Here is a 20,460-nt window from a genome sequence, read left to right on the forward strand (position 1 = left end):
ATCCTTTATCGTGAAAAATATTAAATCCTCTTTGACCGTTCGAACTGTCATTTCAGGTGCCCTATGCCTCATATTGGATATAGAACCCGTATCGCGCCGTTGTTTTATCCACATGTTTATTAACTTTCTGTCTGAGACGCGAAAACGGCGGACTCTCCCAGGGCGCATAGCCCGTTGGACAGCTGCAACGCTCAGTACACGCAGAACTTCTCCACCACCTCAGTTCCCACCCGTACTGTCCATCGTTCCCTACTGAACAGATGAGAGAACACGGCTAGTGCCATAACCTGATTTTCCAGAAACTTCGCTCAATGGAAGAGAGTACAAAATAAGCGAAAACGTATTTCGGCTTATCCGTAGGTACTCTTCCGAGTTTGAAAAAACACGGGTCAGTGGTTTCGAGGTATTTTCCAGGTACTTATTGTGGCTCTTACCGCAAAGCATCCTCAGCAAATTGGTTAGGTTCACACTTTTCTAAGTTAGCGCCATGCTAACTTAGAAATTACTTTTAATTTTAATCTCCATTTATTTATCCATGTCTGTAGAAATTACTACACGATTGTTTTTCAGTGTATATTTATATAACGTAGTCCTAATTTGTCTACTAACTGTATTGAGCGAACGATTTGGATGGGATTTGGTTACTGAAAAGGGCACATACAATTCAAGGTTTATTTCCCCAAAACAATCAATTAATTTTAATAATTTACACTGTGGCTTACAAATTACAGTGACACAAACAAATCAAGCTGCTTACAATATGAGGTAATAAACACTTCATATACCACAGGTAAACAGAGAAACTTCAAAACTGTTTACAATTTGATACATTAACATATTATCGTTGTGCATTAAACTACATACTTTCCCCTAATACAGTTAAATTTTTAAATGTGAAGCACAAATGTGTAATTTAAAATTAAATTTTCAGTTGAAGTTACTCCTTCCTATATCTTCTTTAAAAGAGTGATAAAATTTTCAACAGGTATATCAGCTAAAAATGCCCTAAAATCCTTAACACAACAACACGTACATGACTAAATATATGTATGGCAAGGCCCAACATCAACAGCGCAAAACACATTCAAACTTTCGCCAACATGGGCCGCTTGGCGGTCAAAATATGTTACGACTACAGCAGCGGCCAAACTTACATAGGTAATAACACAGACCACCTAGCAATCTTGCCAAAATGAGTTTACACGAAGGAGTAAGAAGGGTGGGGGAGGGGTAAACCAATAAATACCATACGTAAGAGCACTTGCCAAACCTACTACTAAAAATATAATATAAAAAAGCTCTCAATTAATGACAAATCCGAGATAGACCCGGCAATATTGCACCTGAGCGCTAGTAGCCAAAATAAGTTTCACAGATACCAAGGTCTGACATCATCTTAATAGCTAACTCTTACAACAAATAAATAAGTGTAAAAGAGCAAGCTAATGCCAATGCCCAAGAATTTAAATAGGATTAAGTACACACGAGGCTAGAATCCATTGTTAGCACCTTGGACATCGTCTTAGGCTTAATTGACACTACAAATAAATAAAGGTAAAAGAACAGACAAATGACAATGCTCAGCAATTTAAATAAAGTAAGCAAGCACAGGGCTAAAAGCAATTGCTAGCAACTTAACAAGCACACATAAAAATATCAGACTGCTGCCTCATCACAAACGGAACAGGCGCGCGCGCAGTCCCCAGCAAGCCAGAAAAGCAATAACACACACTTCTGCAACCGAGCCAGCCTGACCACAGTAATTTCAACTCAGAATCAGGGCGTGTGAGCACACCGGGTCCACGCAAAACACACACTGCTAAATAATTCCCACCAACACATACGGCTGCCCCCCCCCCTCCCCCCGGGGCGGGAAAGCAGGGGCGAAGACCGGGTGCACACCAGCAGAAACCTGGACACCCAGACTCCGGCTAAAACGGAATCACGCAGAAAATATAAACAACAGCTAAAGTAAGGTGAAGTAAGGTGAAACGAACCCCGCCACGCAGACCGGACAGAGGAAACACACAGGAAACCTGCCCTGCCGTCCTTACAACTCCTGGATGCGGAAACCCAAGCGATGTCGTGGCAACCTTTTCAGAAGCTGAGAACCTCGAGCGATCTCGTGTGGGAATCCAGTTGCAGAAACCAGACGGAAACAGAAATACAAATCGCTATCGATAGTGACGGGTACACAACGCGCCAGAGAAATGGCACATGTATGTCGGACGAATGAATGAAAAAAGAAGAATTAGGTAAATACACACATTTAAAAAGTTTAGCACCACATCGGTTCCGATAGTTCCGGAACCTGTACAGATAATGGGAATAGAAATCAACATAAATATCATTTCCACACTTTTTATTTCTCAAGAAAACCACACATAACATGTTGTACCATCATACACCGAGATATATCAGAGGTAGTTGTGTACCGGTACCTCTAATATCCAGTAGCACGTCCTCTTGCATTGATGCATGCCTGTACTCGTCGTGGCGTACTATGCACAAGTTCATTAAGGAACTGCTGGTCCAGATTGTCCCACTCCTCAACAGCGATACGGCTTAGGTCCCTCAGAGTCGTTGAAGGGTCACGTCGTCCATAAACAGCCATTTCAGTGCATCCTAGGCAAGTTTGATACGGTTCATGTCTGCAGAACATGCTGGCCACTCTAGTCGAGCGATGTTGTTGTCCTGAAGGAAGTCATTCATAACATGTGCACGATGGGGGCGCGAATTGCCGTCAATGAAGAAGAATGCCTCGGCAATATGCTGCCGATATGGTAGCACTATCGGTCGGAGGATGGCATTCACGTACCGTAGAGCCGTTACGGCGCATTCCATGACCACCAGCGGCGTACGTCGGCCCCACATAATGCCACCCAAAACAGCAGGGAATCTCCACCTTGCTACACTCGCTGGACAGTGTGTCTAAGGCGTTCATACTGTCCGGGTGGCCTCCACACGTGTCTCCGACGGTTGTCTGGTTGAAGGCATATGCGACACTCATAGGTAAAGAGGACGTGATATCAGTCGTGAGCGGTCCATTCGGCATGTTGTTGAGCCTATCTGTATCGCACTGTATGGTGTCGTGGTTGCGAAGTTGGACCTCGCCATGGACGTCGGGAGTGAAGTTGGACATCTTGCAGACTGTTGCCCATAGTATGAGTCGTGACACGACATCCTGTGGCTGCTCGAAAAGCATCATTCAACTTGGTGTCGTTGCTGTCAGAGTTCCTCCGACCCATAATCCGGAGACAGCGGTCATCTACTGCAGTAAGTTCCTGTCTCTCTGTATCTCCTCCATATCCGAACAACATCGCTTTGGCTCACTCGAAGACGCCTGGACACTTGCCTTGTTGAGAACCCTTCCTGGCACAAAGTAACGCGATTGAACCACGAAAGTGACCGTCTAGGCATGGTTGAACTACAGACACCGATGAGTGCCGCATATGCCTTCAACGAGGAATGACTGGAACTGATCGGCTAATATGCATTGCTCATACGTGGTTGTTTACAGATTTGGACGAGTTTAGTGATATCTCAAAACAGTCAAAGGAAATGTGGGTGAGATTCAATATCCCATCAACCCATATGTTCTGCAGTTCTGGTAACCACGGTGATGCCAAACTTTTTTTTTATGTGCGTCTTTGAAATTGTTTTCGGTGAAATTTCTGTAGTATATCTTGAGTCATAACAAACTGCAAGCACCTGTTTTCGGAAAAGTGATTCTTTACCCGTGGTTTCTAGCAAAAGTATTGCCAACGTGGGAAATCTTCAACCACCTTAATGACGTTCCATTTCCGAATGAGATCCATACGGAGAACTGTCACTGTGGCAAATATGCCTTCGTGCGATGCTCGTGGATTTCAGAGTACCCATGTTTCGAGTGTTTCTAGGATCAGAATCAGCCAAGTGAATGCATTAAATCTTACTGAAGAATAAACGTATGAATAAAGTATAAGTATTAATACAGGAATTTATATGAGAACGAAATATAAGAATATGAGAATTTAAATCCACTGTAACCGCTTAGCATAATATGCACACGTACATTATATAACAAATATATTACCTTATTGTGAAACCCAGTTTTAAATTGAAACTAAAACCACGCACTTGTATCCCTTGATTTAATAGGAAGTAGTCTTCTTGTAACGAACGGGCATGGGTAGATCAATGGAAACAATAAATACGGGGAGCGAAGTTAAGAAGCCTTGAGGTTAACCACTTTAATTTTGTATATGAATAATACATAAATTTCATTATCTTCGGAAGAGTAAAATATATTACAAAAGTTCGTTTCAAACGCTAGCGTATGAAAGTTTGTGTGGTTTATTTGTTTATTTTTTAATGATGACGGGATATGAGTACCTGTAGGTCGCCCCCGGCTCGATGTCAAGGCAGGGGGTCGATCATACTACCAACCAACCGTAAGACGATGAGAAGGGACAGTCAAGGAGGTAGATCCTTAATTGTAATCAACGCATGTCATCGTGTGACACACCAGTGGTAGGTAGAGGAGAAGGGAATGGAAAATAAGGACAGAGTGGTATGAGACGCGCGGGCTCACCGGAGAAGCCTTTAAATAACGTGAGAGAAGTGCTAGTAGGGCGCATATCGACAGTTACCCCTGCTAGGCACATTCCACTTGAGCAGGGGGCCGGGAAAAACACCACTGAGGTGACTGGCGAAGTACGCTCGGTAGCGTGTACGTCGTTCAATAACCGATTGCCGGTAATGTAGGAGAGCTGAAAGACCGAGCCGCGATTTCTCGCCCACTCCAGAAGACAGGCGACTTTCCACCTCCCCTGGACTCAGATAATAGCATGAATATGCGCTGCAGGGGAACACACAACCTCGGGGCGAATCAAATTGTACGGTTCGATCACGGATGGAGGTTCGAGGAAGAAACAGCGACCATATGCCGCCCCAGCGTCCAGGCGATAGGTATCACGGCTCACTGAGTGACAGGTCGAGCCGGCCGCTGTGGCCGTGCGGTTCTAGGCGCTACAGTTTGGAACCGCATGACAATTACGGTCACAGGTTCGAATCCTGCCTCGGGCATGGGTGTATGTGATGACCTTAGGTTAGTTAGGTTTAAGTAGTTCTAAGTTCTAGGGGACTGATGTTAAATCCCATAGTGCTCAGAGCCATTTGACAGGTCGAGCGTAAACGACTACCCATTAAACCAGTCGCACGTAACCTATGTAGGGCTGATGAAGGTTGCTCTTCACCGCCGTCCACCTCGCTAACGGATACTTGATCTCAACGTAGTTGCAAGCTACACCACCACTGAGCCGCAATTTCCTCTGAGAAGATCGCGAGTTGAAAGGTACGTAAAGTGTCTTGAAAACTTTCACAGTCGTTTTCTCAGAAGGGGTCGCCTATCTACGGATAAGCCTAGATGCGTGTTCGCTTATTTCGACCCCACTACCACGGAGCGAATTTTCTGGGAAATTAAGTGATGGCACTTGTAGTCTACTCCTCGTGAGTGGTACTGTACGTGTTTATGACTAAATGCGGTAGGCAGCGCTTGCACAACTACACCCTAGCACGATGGCCGACTGAAAATTTACTATTTTCCGGGTACCGGCCTCCGTAAGGTTGGTTGCTTGGTTGATTCCGGGGAAGGGTGGAGGGGGGGAGACCAGACATTGAGGTCATCGATGCCATCAGATTAGGGTTAGGGAAGAATGGGGAAGGAAATCGGCATTGCATTGCCCATTCATAGGAAACATCCCGGCATTTGTCTGAAAATCCAAAATGAGGACGGTCGGAAGCGGTATTGAATCACCACCTCTGTAAGGAAAACGATGATCTACTGAGAAAGATAAATTCATATAGTCTTATTCTTTGAAAAACGAAAGTAAAGGTGCTCCGTCACCTTGTAGTTTACATCTGCAACTGCAATCCGCCTTATGGTGTATGGTAGTGAGTACCGTCTACAACCACTAGTCATTTACTTTTCTCTTCCACTCGCATGTGGAGCGAGGGAAAATGACTGTCGATATGCATCCGTACAAATTTCAGTTCCGCTAATCTTGTTTTCCATCTCAGTATGTAGAACGTGCGACTGGGCAGTAGAATCATTCTGCAATAAGCTGCAAACACCTGTTCTCTAAATTTTCTCAATAATGTATACCGTAAATTGGCTGAAGTGGCTCTGAGCAGTCCCCTAGAACTCAGAACTACTTAATCCTAACTAACCTAAGGACATCACACACATCCATGCCCAAGGCAGGAGCCGAACCTGCGACCGTAGCGATCGCGGGGTTCCAGACTGTAGCGCCTAGAACCGCTCGGCCACTCCGGCCGGCGTTTAGCGTAAAGAACATCGTCTTCCATCCAGAAATTTCCATTTCAGTTCACCAAGCATATCCGAACATTCGCGTGTACTGAATGTACCGATAAAAAATCTATCAGCACGCCTCTGAATTCCTTCGATGTTTTCCTTTAATCCGATGGATTCGCACAAGTCTTCTGTACACGATGGGTTACACGTTTCTAAAACTCTCCTTCCCTACAACCGTCCATAATTGCTAGTTATATTTTCAAATGGTTCCAATGGCTCTAAGTAGTATGGGACTAAACATCTGAGGTCATCAGTCCCCTAGAACTTAGAACTACTTAAACCTAACTAACCTAAGGACATCACACACATCCATGCCCGAGGCAGCATTCGAGCCTGCGACCGTAGCAGTAGTGCAGTTCCGGACTGAAGCGCATAGAACGGTTCGGCCACAGCGGCCGGCTGTTCTATTTTCAATCGCTTTTCAACGTTATACCTAGATATTTAATCGAAGTTACTATGTCAATGAACAAATCACTTGTATTTTATTCTAATGTCACAAGACTGGTTTTCCTTACTCATCAGAATTAAGGTCCATTTCTCTACGTTTAGAGAAAGTTGCCATTCATCACGTCAAATAGAGAGCATACCTTAGTCATGCCGCATCCTTCTTCTGTCAACTTGCAACGACACTTTACCACACTCTTCAGCGTCAGCAGCTGACAGCCGTAGATAGTTTCTTACCCTAGCCATATGATAATTTATGTATATAGTAAAAAAGAGCGATAGAATCATAGTTCCCTCGGTACTCCTGACGATTGACTTGCCTCTGATAACCACTCGCCGTGGAGCGCAACGCACTGGGTTCTGTACTTAGGAAGTCGTCGAGCCACTCAGCTTATGTTCGTACCTTCACTAATATTCTGCAGAGGGTCACCGTATCAAATGCTCTACGGCAATCTAGAAAAACGGAGCTTGCCTCTCGCCTTCATCCGTGGTTCGCAGGATACCATGCGAGAATAAGCGAGATGTGTTTCGCACCTACGATGCTCCCTAAAACCGTGCTGTTATTTAGACAGAACCTTTTCTGTCTCAAGGAAATTTATTATATTCGATCTTTAACACATTTTCAAGAGCCGTTGATGAACAATAGTTTTAGCTACGTGGATCTGTAATTTTGTAAGTGCGTTATTTTACTCGTCTTATATACTGAAGAGCCAAAGAAATTGGTACACCTGCGTAATATCGGGTAGGGCCACAGAGACCGCTCAGAAAGGCCGCAGCACGACGTAGCATGAACTCGACTAATGTCTGAAGTAGTGCGTGAGGGAATTGAAACCATGAATCCTGCAGGGCTGCCCATAAATCTGTAAGAGTACGATGGGGTGGAGATCTCCGAATAGCATGCGGCAACGGGTACCAAATATGCTCAGTAATGTTCATGTCTGGGGGTTCGGCGGCCAGCCAGCGGAAGTAGTTAAATTCAGAATAGTGTTCCTGGAGCCCTCGGTAGCAATTCCGGACGTGTAGGGTCTCACATTGTCCTGCAGGAGCTGCCCAAGTATATCGGAACGCACAATGAACGTGAATGGACGCAGGTGACCAGATGGGATGCTTTCGTACGTGTCATTGCTTGAACAATCCCCTGCTGACATGCAGGGTCCATGGATTCATGAGGTTGTGTCGATACCGTACATGTCCTTGCGCTCGATACAATTTGAAACGAGACTCGTCCTACCAGACAACGTGTTTCCAGTCATCAACAGTCCAATGCCAGAGTTGAGGGGCCCAGGCGAAGCGTGAAGCTATGTGTCGTGCAGTCATCAATGGTACACGAGTGGCCTTTCAGATCCGAAGGTCCATATAGATGATGTTTCGTTGAATGCTTCGTTCGCAGACAATTGTTGATAGCCCACTACTGAAATCTGCCGTAGTTTGCGGAAGGCTTGCACTTCTTTCACGCTGAACGATTCTCTTCAGTTGTCATTGGCCCGTTCTTGCAGGATCTTTATTCAGCCGCAGCGATAACGGAGAAATAATGTTTTACCAGATTCCTGATATTCATGGCACACTCGTGAAATGGTCGTACGGGAAAATCCCCACTTCATCGCCACCTCGTAGTTGCTGTGTCCCGTTGCTCTTGCATCGACAATAACACCACGTCGAAAGACTTAAATCTTGACAAACGTCTACTGTAGCAGCAGTCCTCGATCTAACAAGTGCGCCAGATACTTATTGTCTTCTACAGGCGTTGCCGACCGCAGCGCCGTATTCTGCATGTTTAGATATCTCTGTATTTGAATACGCACGCCTATACCAGTCCCTTTGGTGCTTCAGTGCATATACCCAATGAAGTTACTTGCGTCTGTTCTTTCAGTCGCTTGGGCTTTTCCGCTGGGTGAGAGTTTGGCGATAGATCCAAGCTACATAACAGGCCAATGCCGCAAACATTGCGATTTCATTCAGACCTGGCCGAATTACTTGGTTTCCCTGTTTCTATGTCCTCCACACGGGGATCCTTGCCTTCAGCCTACAGACGCTATGTCTGTATGATACACGTGCGTGAGTTATATTTTACACGATATATTTAAAACATCAGCTTTCCTTTTGGTGTTTTCTGTTGCCACGCCAGAGAGGTCGACGAATGATTGGCTAGAAGACTCAAACCCGTTTTGTGATTTTACGTAGGAAGATAATTTTCTCCGGTTCTTGGTAAGATTCTTCGCTAAGCTGTGACGGTGGGAGTTGAACGCATCAATTCTCTTATACACCTGCGTGTTTTAAAAAATTTCATCAATATGAACTTTAGAAACTTCTCTTGGACCAAATATACGAAGATATCAGTCAGGAATAAATACAAATCGAAAACTCGCGGATACATTTTGTAATATCCTTCGTGTCTTTTTTCCTGCAGCAGCGAGTTAACAGCCATCGTGCTGTGGTCTGGCTGTTCCATGTCCCCATTTCCCTCGCGGGCTTATTGCTGCGTACCAGTTTGGGAGTTATTAGTTGAAGAGAATATGAAGCAGATTTTCATGAAATGATTCATAAAACCATTTTCAACCCATTGCTGCCCTTCTCCCATCACACAGTAAACATTCGTAAATCATTATCCTAATTTGTATGTAGAATTATTAGCTTAAAAGGCAATAAAAATATCGTATAACTGATCCGTGGCACCGTACACTGTATTCCCGCCAAAAGAATGCCACTGTAACAAATATAGTTCCATGTGTCCTCTTTGAGCAATGTTACTGCGTTTAATATTTTGTTTTTGTGGGTATCCACAGCCTATAAATGCTTAATAAAAGAGAAAGCAGTAATGTAAACGATGTTCTTTAAAATCGTGTGGTTAGCTAATTTCTACGACTTGGCAGTTTCAAGCACACTGGAAATGGATCCACATACACTGACGACATGTAATGCGTAATATCCGGTATCGGAAACTGACACACGGCCGGGAAAGCGGTGTGTTGACCACATGTCCCTCCACAACCGCATCCTGTGACGCCTGTGGGCTGAGGATGACATGGCGGCTGGTCGGTACTGTTGGTCCTTCATGGTCTGTTCGTACGGAGGTTACTTAATTTTTATTTTTTTAATACATAATATCACAAATGTACTTGAAAGCGACAAGTTGTGAAATTACCTAACTGCAAGTTTTAAATAAATAGTGTTTACATTACTACGGACCATGTTTTCTTTTATTATTTTATTAATGTGTTTATTATCGCAACTAACAGTTCCATTAAGTGCTGTAGATCAGCTAGGTCAAGGCGCCTAATATTTTTGCGTTAAAGCATGGAAACATATTCTCCCATTATTGACTACTGGCGCTTGTGCATTTCATTAGCACAGAGCGCTCTCTAATTCACTACGGACACATATGCCACACGGTTAATAACTGGCGTTAATTACCGTCTCTGCCAGACATGTCAAGCTATTTTGAGACGACCAAAGCAAAATTCACTCACAATCTTTATTATAACTGACCGTAATTAGCTTGCCTCATCCGATAGAAATAGTTCCATACGGTCTCGATCGAGAGATTATTTGATACGGACGGCGGGTAAGCCAGCCCGGCGACTGTGCATTCTGCAGACTTTGGCCGCATTAACGGCTGGCGAACACGCTTCTGAATCGGTGCCCCGTATTACATTCCACAGCGCCCCAGAGGCGCTGGCAGCAGATATTCCAATAGTAGTGAATCCGGCCACCAGTGCTGCCAACTTAACGCTGCTTACCAACCGCGATGGGAATTCTGAGGCAACAAGATACCGCTGCCGGAAAGTTAGTCTCGCTCATTGGAAACTTCGGTGCAGTATTCCTCAGAGGTACAGGGATGCCAGAGCCACATTTCATTCTACATTAAATATAAAGTTTTGAGCGACAGCTAACATTCATTTCTGTTCTCGTTTCTGTTTCAAAAAGGCAGTCAGAGTTTCTTTTCAAATCTGTAAGTACATTGCTGCTGAATCACATGTTTCCTGAGTCATACATATCAGCTTCCACAATATTCCTCTTATATATATATATATATATATATATATATATATATATATATATATATATATATATATATATATATATATTCAGCATTTCATAGTCAAGTATTCTTATTTACTGTACGATCACCCTGAATTCACATCTATGGAGTCTGATGAGGCTTAAGACAGTCAACAAGAACAAATGTTACAGGTAAGGAAACTTCCTTCTTTGTATTTAGATATTAGTATTTAATTGTAAAAAAGTTTTAACCGCGAAACTCCAAGATGGTGAAAAATGAAGTTACAGAATCAGAGAGGATGGGAATATTCCATCCCTTACCACATAGAGGCTTACAGTTTTGTTTATATTCGAGAAGATTTGGTATGAGGGACATCTTCAACTTACACGCAGACCTGTGGTGTGGTCTGCGTTCAAAACATGCAGCTGCCCGACGGCGGATAGTTTCAATCTAGGAGGCCTGACAGTCCCGACCTATTATTATTCACGTCTATATAGAAGGAATTTATATATTTAAAGGTGGGATTTCACATCCAGAAATGGCTTAGATAAATCAGTGACACAACTGAAATTGACCTCTTTGAATGAACTAGTTATTTCCATTTGTGTTGTCAACTATCTCCTTTATAAATATCATAAAGGAATATCATGAGACAGTCCTTGCCTCTTGGAAAGATCGTAGAAAGAGCTACATCGACATTAATATATATGTATAACGTCATCTGGCATGTTAGTTACTATACAAAATAAGAGACATTCTCTTAATTCGTATCATAGTGACGTTTTTAGTCTGGAGAGTGAAATGCCATTGTTTGATAAAGGGGTGGCAGTGAGAGAAAGAAACACCGTAGTCAAACAGAGCTACAGATGCATAACCTACGGGTGTTTACTTCCGGTCGCCACTGAGCTTAATGTCCTTCCACGTCGAACGGACTTTTATCCAGCACCACGACTCTGACTGAATACCTGAATATTCAGAGCCAAAAGTCGTATGTAAGCTACGTTCTGTTGTGCAGCTCAGTAGCATGGTTACGTGACGCAAGTAGGTCGGCTGAGGGCGGAGTTAAGCAACACGATGGAAAACGCTGTCTCACCGACCAGCAGGGGTCGTGACAAAAAGCAGCTCGCTGTTCACAAGGGCGCTATCCAAACAACACTTGACCGACCAACTGGGGATAAAGAACCACCAACGTTAGTGGCAGGAAGCTGTATTTACGGACCGGCAGCCATATCGCCATCATCGACCATCGTAAGGCGTTGGAATCACGCAGAGCCTGTGTCACTGAGAGCCGCCACCAGCTTGGAGTCGTCACCGTTATCGCAGTTAAGTAATAGTCACCCCCGTAAAGCAGGTCTTCGCCTACGAAGCGCCGGAGGGACGTCACTGCTGTAGTCATCACCGTCACAATCGACGACGTCATCAGGCAGCCGCCTGTAATGTGTCATCGCCTCGGGTGCATTTCGGTAACGTATTGTTGCCATCGTACTGGGATGTCGGCTCCAGAAACACCGTGACCAAGATCAGACCCAGGGACTCTGGACCGATGACGCCAAACAGCTGCCGCCGGGGACGGTCCCTGAGACAGGACACCGACCTGTTCTACTGCCGCCCCCGCCAAGCCCCCCCCCCCTCTCCCCAAACCAAGCGTGATCGCAACAATGACCTACGGCACGTGGCTCTAGGCTCTAGCAGCCTCGGTACGAATCAGCAAGGCAGCTACAGACGCAGCACCGGACGCACACGTGTGAGCATGAGGAGAATACTACTCCGAGAATATCCCTGGCCAAGAGCAGTCTACTAGTATCAAACATAGGCCTTAATTTGAGGAACAAATTTCTCAAAATGTACGTTTAGAGCATAGCATTGTTTTGTGGTACATGGACTGCGGGAAAACCGGATCAGAACTGAATGGAAAAATTTGAGATGTGGTGCTACATGCAAGTGTTAAAAATTAAATGAACTGATAGCGTAAGGAATGAGGATTATCTGTGCAGAATCGGGGAGGAAGAGAATGTTCGGAAATCACTGACAAGGAGAAGGGACAGATTGATAGGACATCTATTAAGTCATGAGGGGCCCGCATCTCGTGGTCGTGCGGTAGCGTTCTTGCTTCCCACGCCCGGGTTCCCGGGTTCGATTCCCGGCGGGGTCAGGGATTTTCTCTGCCTCGTGATGGCTGGGTGTTGTGTGCTGTCCTTCGGTTAGTCAGGTTTAAGTAGTTCTAAGTTCTAGGGGACTGATGACCATAGATGTTAAGTCCCCTAGTGCTCAGAGCCATTTTTGAAGTCATCAGGGAATGACTTCCATGGTGCTAGAGGGAGCTGCAGAGAGAGAAAATTGTAGAGATAGACAGAGATTGGAATACATCCAGCGAATAGTTGAGGACGTAGTGTAAGTCCGAGATGAAGAGCTTGGCACAGCAGAGAAATGTGTGGCAGGCCGCAGCATCAAACCAGCAGTCAGGAGACTGATGACTCAAAAAAAAAAACGAGCAGAAGCAAATCTTGCCCAAATGTCCAGCTACCAATGTATTGCAGTTCATCAACAGATGTTGTTGTTCTGCCATTAGTGGTCATCCGTCGACACACTCACACCATGCTCTCCCTTACGCCCGATACAGAATCCAAATTCGAAGCCAGCGACGGGCAGCGGAGTTGCGTGTCTGTTTACAATTTATTAAAAAAATGTATTAGGTTTGACAGTAGTCTAACATTAAATTATAACTTACAGCAAGTTACAATTTTATATGTTATCGTGGCCAAGAATATTAAAATTCTTACGAATGAAGTTTCTGGAGTTAAATTGTTGAGTAGTGTCATGGAATATTCTTTCTTTTCTTTTTTTTTTACTTTTTCGCTTTGTTTACAATGAACATCATTTTCTTCCCTCCGTCAGATGGTGCAAAGACAACTACACTACTGCCCACTAACAACTGCTACACCACGAAGATGATGTGCCACAGACGCGACATTTAACCGACAGGAAAAAGATGCTGTGATATGCAAATGATTAGCTTTTCAGAGCATTCACACAAGGTTGGCGCCGGTGGGGACACCTACAACGTGTTGACATGAGGAAAGTTTCCAACCAATTTCTCAGACACAAACAGTGGTTGACCGGCGTTGCCTGGTGAATCGTTGTTGTGATGCCTCGTGTAAGGAGGAGGAATGCGTACCACCACGTTTCTGACTTTGATTGAAACGTCCCCTTAAAAAAATTATAAATGACTGTGCTTAAACTGACACACAACATTTTTAGCGCAACGCAATCTGACTTTCAAAAATCCCTACAAAAGAATGGCCCTGACTAACAATAACCTATACCTTTCATGAATCACTTACCTCACAAAAATCTTCGTTACTCAAACTACTACAAAACACGGAGCGCCAATACTGCCAGCTATATAAAAGATTCTAACTACTGAAGGCACTAACTACTGATAGGTATACTAAGCAAATGAAACATTCTGACAGAGAAAAAACAATGTATTTACCTTAATAGTGTTCAAAAGTCATTATATATATATATATATATATATATATATATGTTCATGATATCCAGTATTAGAAATGTACTGTCTCTGATGGACACACGTCCAGATCATCCGCTCTCAAAACTCCGCCATCTCTCTCCCTACCTCCACCACTGCTGGCTGCTCACCTCCAACTGCGCAACGCTACGCGCTGTTAACAGCCAACTGGCCATTACAGCAATAGCATATACTCCAACAATGCAAACCAACCACAGCCTTCACACAGCACAGTCAATTATTTTCATATAGAGCGCTACGTGGCGTTACCAACATAAAAACCTAAACAGGCTACTTACATGATAAAGGTCGGATTGCAGCCTATCGCGATTGCGGTTTATCGTATTGCGACATTGCTGCTCGAGTTGGCCTAGATCCAATGGCTGTTAGCAGAATATGGAATCGGTGGGTTCAGGAGGTTAATACGGAACGCCGTGCTGGATCCCAACGGCCTCGTATCACTAGCAGTCGAGATGACAGGCATCTTATCCGCATGGCTGGAACGGATCGTGCTGGCACGTGTCGATTCTTGCGTCAAAAGATGGGGACGTTTGCAAGACAAGAACCATCTGCACGAACAGATCGACGACGTTTGCAGCTGCATGGACTATTAGCTCAGAGACCATGGCTGTGGTTACCCATGACGCTGCATCACAGACAGGAGCGCCTGCGATGGTGTACTCAACGACGAACCTGGGTGTACGAATGGCAAAACGTCCTTTTTTCGGACGAATCCAGGTTCTGTTTACAGCATCATGATGGTCGCATGTGTTTGGTGACATGGCGGTGAACGCACATTCGAAGCGTCTATTCGTGTTCGCCATACTGGCGTACCACCCGGCGTGATGGTATGGGGTGCCATTGGTTACACGTCTCGGTCACCTCTTGTTCGCATTGACGGCACTTTGAACAGTGGACGTTACATTTCAGATGTGTTACGACCCGTGGCTCTACCCTTCATTCAATCCCGGCGAAACCCAACCTTTTAGCAGGATAATGCAAAACCGCATGTTGCAGGTCCCGTACGGGTCTTTCTGGATACAGTAAATGTTCGACTGCTGCCCTGACCAGCACATTCTCCAGATCTATCAACAATTGAAAACGTGTGGTCAATGGTAGCCGAGCAACTGGCTCGTCACAATACGCCAGTCACTACTCTTTATGAATTGTGCTATCGTGTTGAAGCTGCATGGGCAGCTGTACCTGTACATGCCATCCTAGCTCCGTTTGACTCAATGCCCAGGCGTATCAAGGTCGTTATTACGGCCAGAGGTGGTTTTCTGGGTACTGATTTCTGAGGATCTATGCACCCAAATTGCGTGAAAATGTAATCACATGTCGGTTCTAGTATAATATATTTGTCCAATGAATACCTATTATCATCTGCATTTCTTCTGGGTGTAGCAAATTTATTGGTCTGTAGTGTATAATCCGACACCTGAAAAATATTTCCATACTGTAAGACTCTTGCTCAATGCAGAATTCTCCGAGTCAGCAGAAGAGCAATGATGAAATTCCTGTAGCAAGAGTAAGTTGATGCGAGCCCACCTCAAGGTGTCCGCGAGATGTGCACTTTCCCCGTTGCGGTATTTCCGCGTCTGCTGCAAGTTCTGGCACTGACACCCAGACGTGGGGCAGCCGACCTACCGCGCGACCGGTCTTACCGCAAGCGTCCTCTTCGTCGGCGGCCTCCGTGCGCACGGTAATCGCTCGTCGACTGTTACACCGCTGTCGAGGCGGGCGCCGCCCGCGGCGGCCGCGTAAAATACATCAAATTCCGCACATAAATGTTTCGCCAAGGATTATGGCGCGCCGGCGTAGCGTAGCCGCTCATCGATTTTCCGCGTCGCCCGGCGCCACAGCCGTGCAATATTAAACACGCGGACGCACGGTCGCAGTAGCGGCTGCGCTGCGCGCCGTGGTGAGACGCGTGTGTGTGGGCGGCGGGGGTGGGCGGCGGCCGGGTCCGGCGGCTGTCGCGTTACGACCGGCAGCGGCGGAAGCACGCGCCGTTAAACGCTGCGGACCCGGCCGCGCCGCCGCTGGACCGCGTCCAAGAGTTACTACTGCCCTCTCGCCAATAGTGTTCGTCTGGCCTTCCGCTGAGCGGACAACATTGACCGTCATCGTTCATATGTTACACCTCGCGCGGGTATCCGCGCATACGCGAATATGTGAGACTGTAATTTTTACGGCTCGCCATACGACCCAATGTTATTCGCATGTTCCTGCGGAGCTAGTAGCAGTTTTTGCCTGTGTTGTTCGTGACGTAGTGCGAGCTCCAGCTTTCTCTCTTTTTCGCGCAAATTTTGTGGTCGCCGTGATTTCACGTTCATTACGTTCCCGACAGTATCCGAAAGTATAACAGGATACAGAAGCGGTCGGTCACGGTCTGCACTGGTCAAATCACAGGATTACAAAGATATGGTTTCCAGAATACCATAATACCTCATCATGTCCTAACGGTCGTGTGTCACATGCTATGATCAAAGAAGCGCCACTGTAAACACGAGAATTTATGCTGCAGAATCACCGTACCTCCTGACAGGTTCATTACTCAGACTTGGGATGGAGTCGCAACTCGTAGCTTAGCATAAAAGGCAAATTTCTTAGTCCCACTCGGTCAAACTGTCAGTATTTGCAGTATTCAGAGTCGTTGCTATATCTGACGTGCCCTTCTATTACATACACCTCACTTTCATCATAGTGATTCAGTGTTCGAAAATCATGTGAAATGCACTGATAGGGAGAAGGCAATGTCCCGACTGACTCATTCACTCACGGACTCATCAACGCCAAAACCACTAAGGATAGAAACTTCATATATGGAGTGTGTCTGGATGTTATACTGTAGGCATCTTTTAAGAAGGGATCGTTCGAAATTCCACACCTAAGAATGTAAAATTGGGGACGAAGGGGTTTTCGCAAATATGTAGCTATCAATGCAATGTAGAAGCTAGAACTACAAAAATTGGTATTCGGTTTCTTGGCTAGAAATATATATGTATTAGTTTCAGTATTTTGAAAATTCAAGAACTAAGGGAAAATATAGTGGGTGAAAGTTTCTTTTTAAAATAAATCATTATTAAAAAACTAATAAAACATGTTTATTGTTATTTCTTTGAAAACTGGTATTTGACTTCTTCGTTAGGAACAAAAGAAAATAAGTGGTTTTGTGTTTTCAGAAATTCAGCCCCCTGGGGGGGTGAAATATCGGATGAAAAGTCTTATGAAACATTTCATTATGGAAGTATTATTTAAGATCCATCTGCGAAAATCTTAGTTTAGCTTCTTGATTGGAAGTAAAAACAAGCGTGTTTCACAGTTTTCGAAAACTGTGCCCATATCGGAGTGATATAGGAGATGAAAGGTTTTATGGAAATATTTCATAATGTAAGCACTTATGGAGATAAATGTATGAGTGGGGCCTGAAATTTCGAGAGGATCTGGATCTTATACTAAAGCCATCATTTAAGAAGGGATTGTTCGAAATTATACTCCTAAGGGAGTGAAATAAGGGATGAAAGACTTTTTGAAAGTATGTCACTATTAAGTCAATTTTGAAGCTGGAACTACGAAAATTGTTATCAGGACACTCAATCAGAAATTTTAATAAAAGTGTTTCATCATTTTCGGAAATTCAACCACTAAGGAGGTATAACAGACGATCAGAATTTTAGGTAAATATTCCGTTATTAATTTTAAAGGTGTTTTAAATCTGAGTTATACACTCCTGGAAATGGAAAAAAGAACACATTGACACCGGTGTGTCAGACCCACCATACTTGCTCCGGACACTGCGAGAGGGCTGGACAAGCAATGATCACACGCACGGCACAGCGGACACACCAGGAACCGCGGTGTTGGCCGTCGAATGGCGCTAGCTGCGCAGCATTTGTGCACCGCCGCCGTCAGTGTCAGCCAGTTTGCCGTGGCATACGGAGCTCCATCGCAGTCTTTAACACTGGTAGCATGCCGCGACAGCGTGGACGTGAAGCGTATGTGCAGTTGACGGACTTTGAGCGAGGGCGTATAGTGGGCATGCGGGAGGCCGGGTGGACGTACCGCCGAATTGCTCAACACGTGGGGCGTGAGGTCTCCACAGTACATCGATGTTGTCGCCAGTGGTCGGCGGAAGGTGCACGTGCCCGTCGACCTGGGACCGGACCGCAGCGACGCACGGATGCACGCCAAGACCGTAGGATCCTACGCAGTGCCGTAGGGGACCGCACCGCCACTTCCCAGCAAATTAGGGACACTGTTGCTCCTGGGGTATCGGCGAGGACCATTCGCAACCGTCTCCATGAAGCTGGGCTACGGTCCCGCACACCGTTAGGCCGTCTTCCGCTCACGCCCCAACATCGTGCAGCCCGCCTGCAGTGGTGTCGCGACAGGCGTGAATGGAGGGACGAATGGAGACGTGTCGTCTTCAGCGATGAGAGTCGCTTCTGCCTTGGTGCCAATGATGGTCGTATGCGTGTTTGGCGCCGTGCAGGTGAGCGCCACAATCAGGACTGCATACGACCGAGGCACACAGGGCCAACACCCGGCATCATGGTGTGGGGAGCGATCTCCTACACTGGCCGTACACCACTGGTGATCGTCGAGGGGACACTGAATAGCGCACGGTACATCCAAACCGTCATCGAACCCATCGTTCTACCATTCCTAGACCGGCAAGGGAACTTGCTGTTCCAACAGGACAATGCACGTCCGCATGTATCCCGTGCCACCCAACGTGCTCTAGAAGGTGTAAGTCAACTACCCTGGCCAGCAAGATCTCCGGATCTGTCCCCCATTGAGCATGTTTGGGACTGGATGAAGCGTCGTCTCACGCGGTCTGCACGTCCAGCACGAACGCTGGTCCAACTGAGGCGCCAGGTGGAAATGGCATGGCAAGCCGTTCCACAGGACTACATCCAGCATCTCTACGATCGTCTCCATGGGAGAATAGCAGCCTGCATTGCTGCGAAAGGTGGATATACACTGTACTAGTGCCGATATTGTGCATGCTCTGTTGCCTGTGTCTATGTGCCTGTGGTTCTGCCAGTGTGATCATGTGATGTATCTGACCTCAGGAATGTGTCAATAAAGTTTCCCCTTCCTGGGACAATGAATTCACGGTGTTCTTATTTCAATTTCCAGGAGTGTATATAAAGAAAAATGTGCTAAGGAATGATTTTTTTTTAATATCATTACAGGGACGGAAAAGGCAGGATTAACAGAAACCTTGTATTCCAGCTACCAGAATTGCTTTTTGGTCAGAAGTACATAGGTCTAAGACCATGCTTATATGACCTTATATAGCATGAAAAGTTTAGAAAATATTGCAATTTGTGAACAACATAAAAATTCGATTAAAGGTCAATAAAAAATATATGTGCACACCATACAGTCTACACGACCGAAACAACGAGTGCTACGCTAGTATAATATTAAAAAGGAGTCACTTCCTAATGTTCAGCCAAACTATATCTATTCTGTCAAGAACTGGTTTACAGGTTCTTAGGCCATCTGCAAGTGACAACTGACTGTCACAACCACAGATGAAATAACGCGCAATTCACGCAGATATTCTTTACACAAAAGAGATGAAAATGATGACATGTAGAGTGACTGTGTAGGAAAGTATTACTTTTTGTCACACAGAAATAATTTCATAAAAGAAGAAGGGGTAAGAATGAGATTTTCACTCTGCAGCGGAGTGTGCGCTGATATGAAACTTCCTGGCAGATTAAAACTGTGTGCCCGACCGAGACTCGAACTCGGGACCTCTGCCTTTCGCGGGCAAGCGCTCTACCAACTGAGCTACCGAAGCACGACTCACGCCCGGTACTCACAGCTTTACTTCTGCCAGTACCTCGTCTCCTACCTTCCAAACCTTACATAAGCTCTCCTGCGAACCTTGCAGAACTAGCACTCCTGAAAGAAAGGATATTGCGGAGACATGGCTTAGCCACAGCCTGGGGGATGTTTCCAGAATGAGATTTTCACTCTGCAGCGGAGTGTGCGCTGATATGAAACTTCCTGGCAGATTAAAACTGTGTGCCCGACCGAGACTCGAACTCGGGACCCTTGCCTTTCGCGGGCAAGTGCTCTACCAACTGAGCTACCGAAGCACGACTCACGCCC

The 20,460-nt window shown here is 45.4% G+C and overlaps 1 non-coding gene across 1 annotated transcript; it reads right to left on the reverse strand.

The window, feature by feature from the left end:
* Positions 1-20,072: 20,072 nt before the first annotated feature.
* Positions 20,073-20,147, reverse strand: Trnas-cga (transfer RNA serine (anticodon CGA)). The gene has a single exon. It is a non-coding gene; the product is annotated as a tRNA-Ser (tRNA).
* Between the last annotated feature and the right edge of the window lie 313 nt (positions 20,148-20,460).

This window comes from Schistocerca cancellata, chromosome 9, assembly GCF_023864275.1.
Source record: "Schistocerca cancellata isolate TAMUIC-IGC-003103 chromosome 9, iqSchCanc2.1, whole genome shotgun sequence".
In the NCBI taxonomy this organism is placed as follows: domain Eukaryota; kingdom Metazoa; phylum Arthropoda; class Insecta; order Orthoptera; family Acrididae; genus Schistocerca; species Schistocerca cancellata.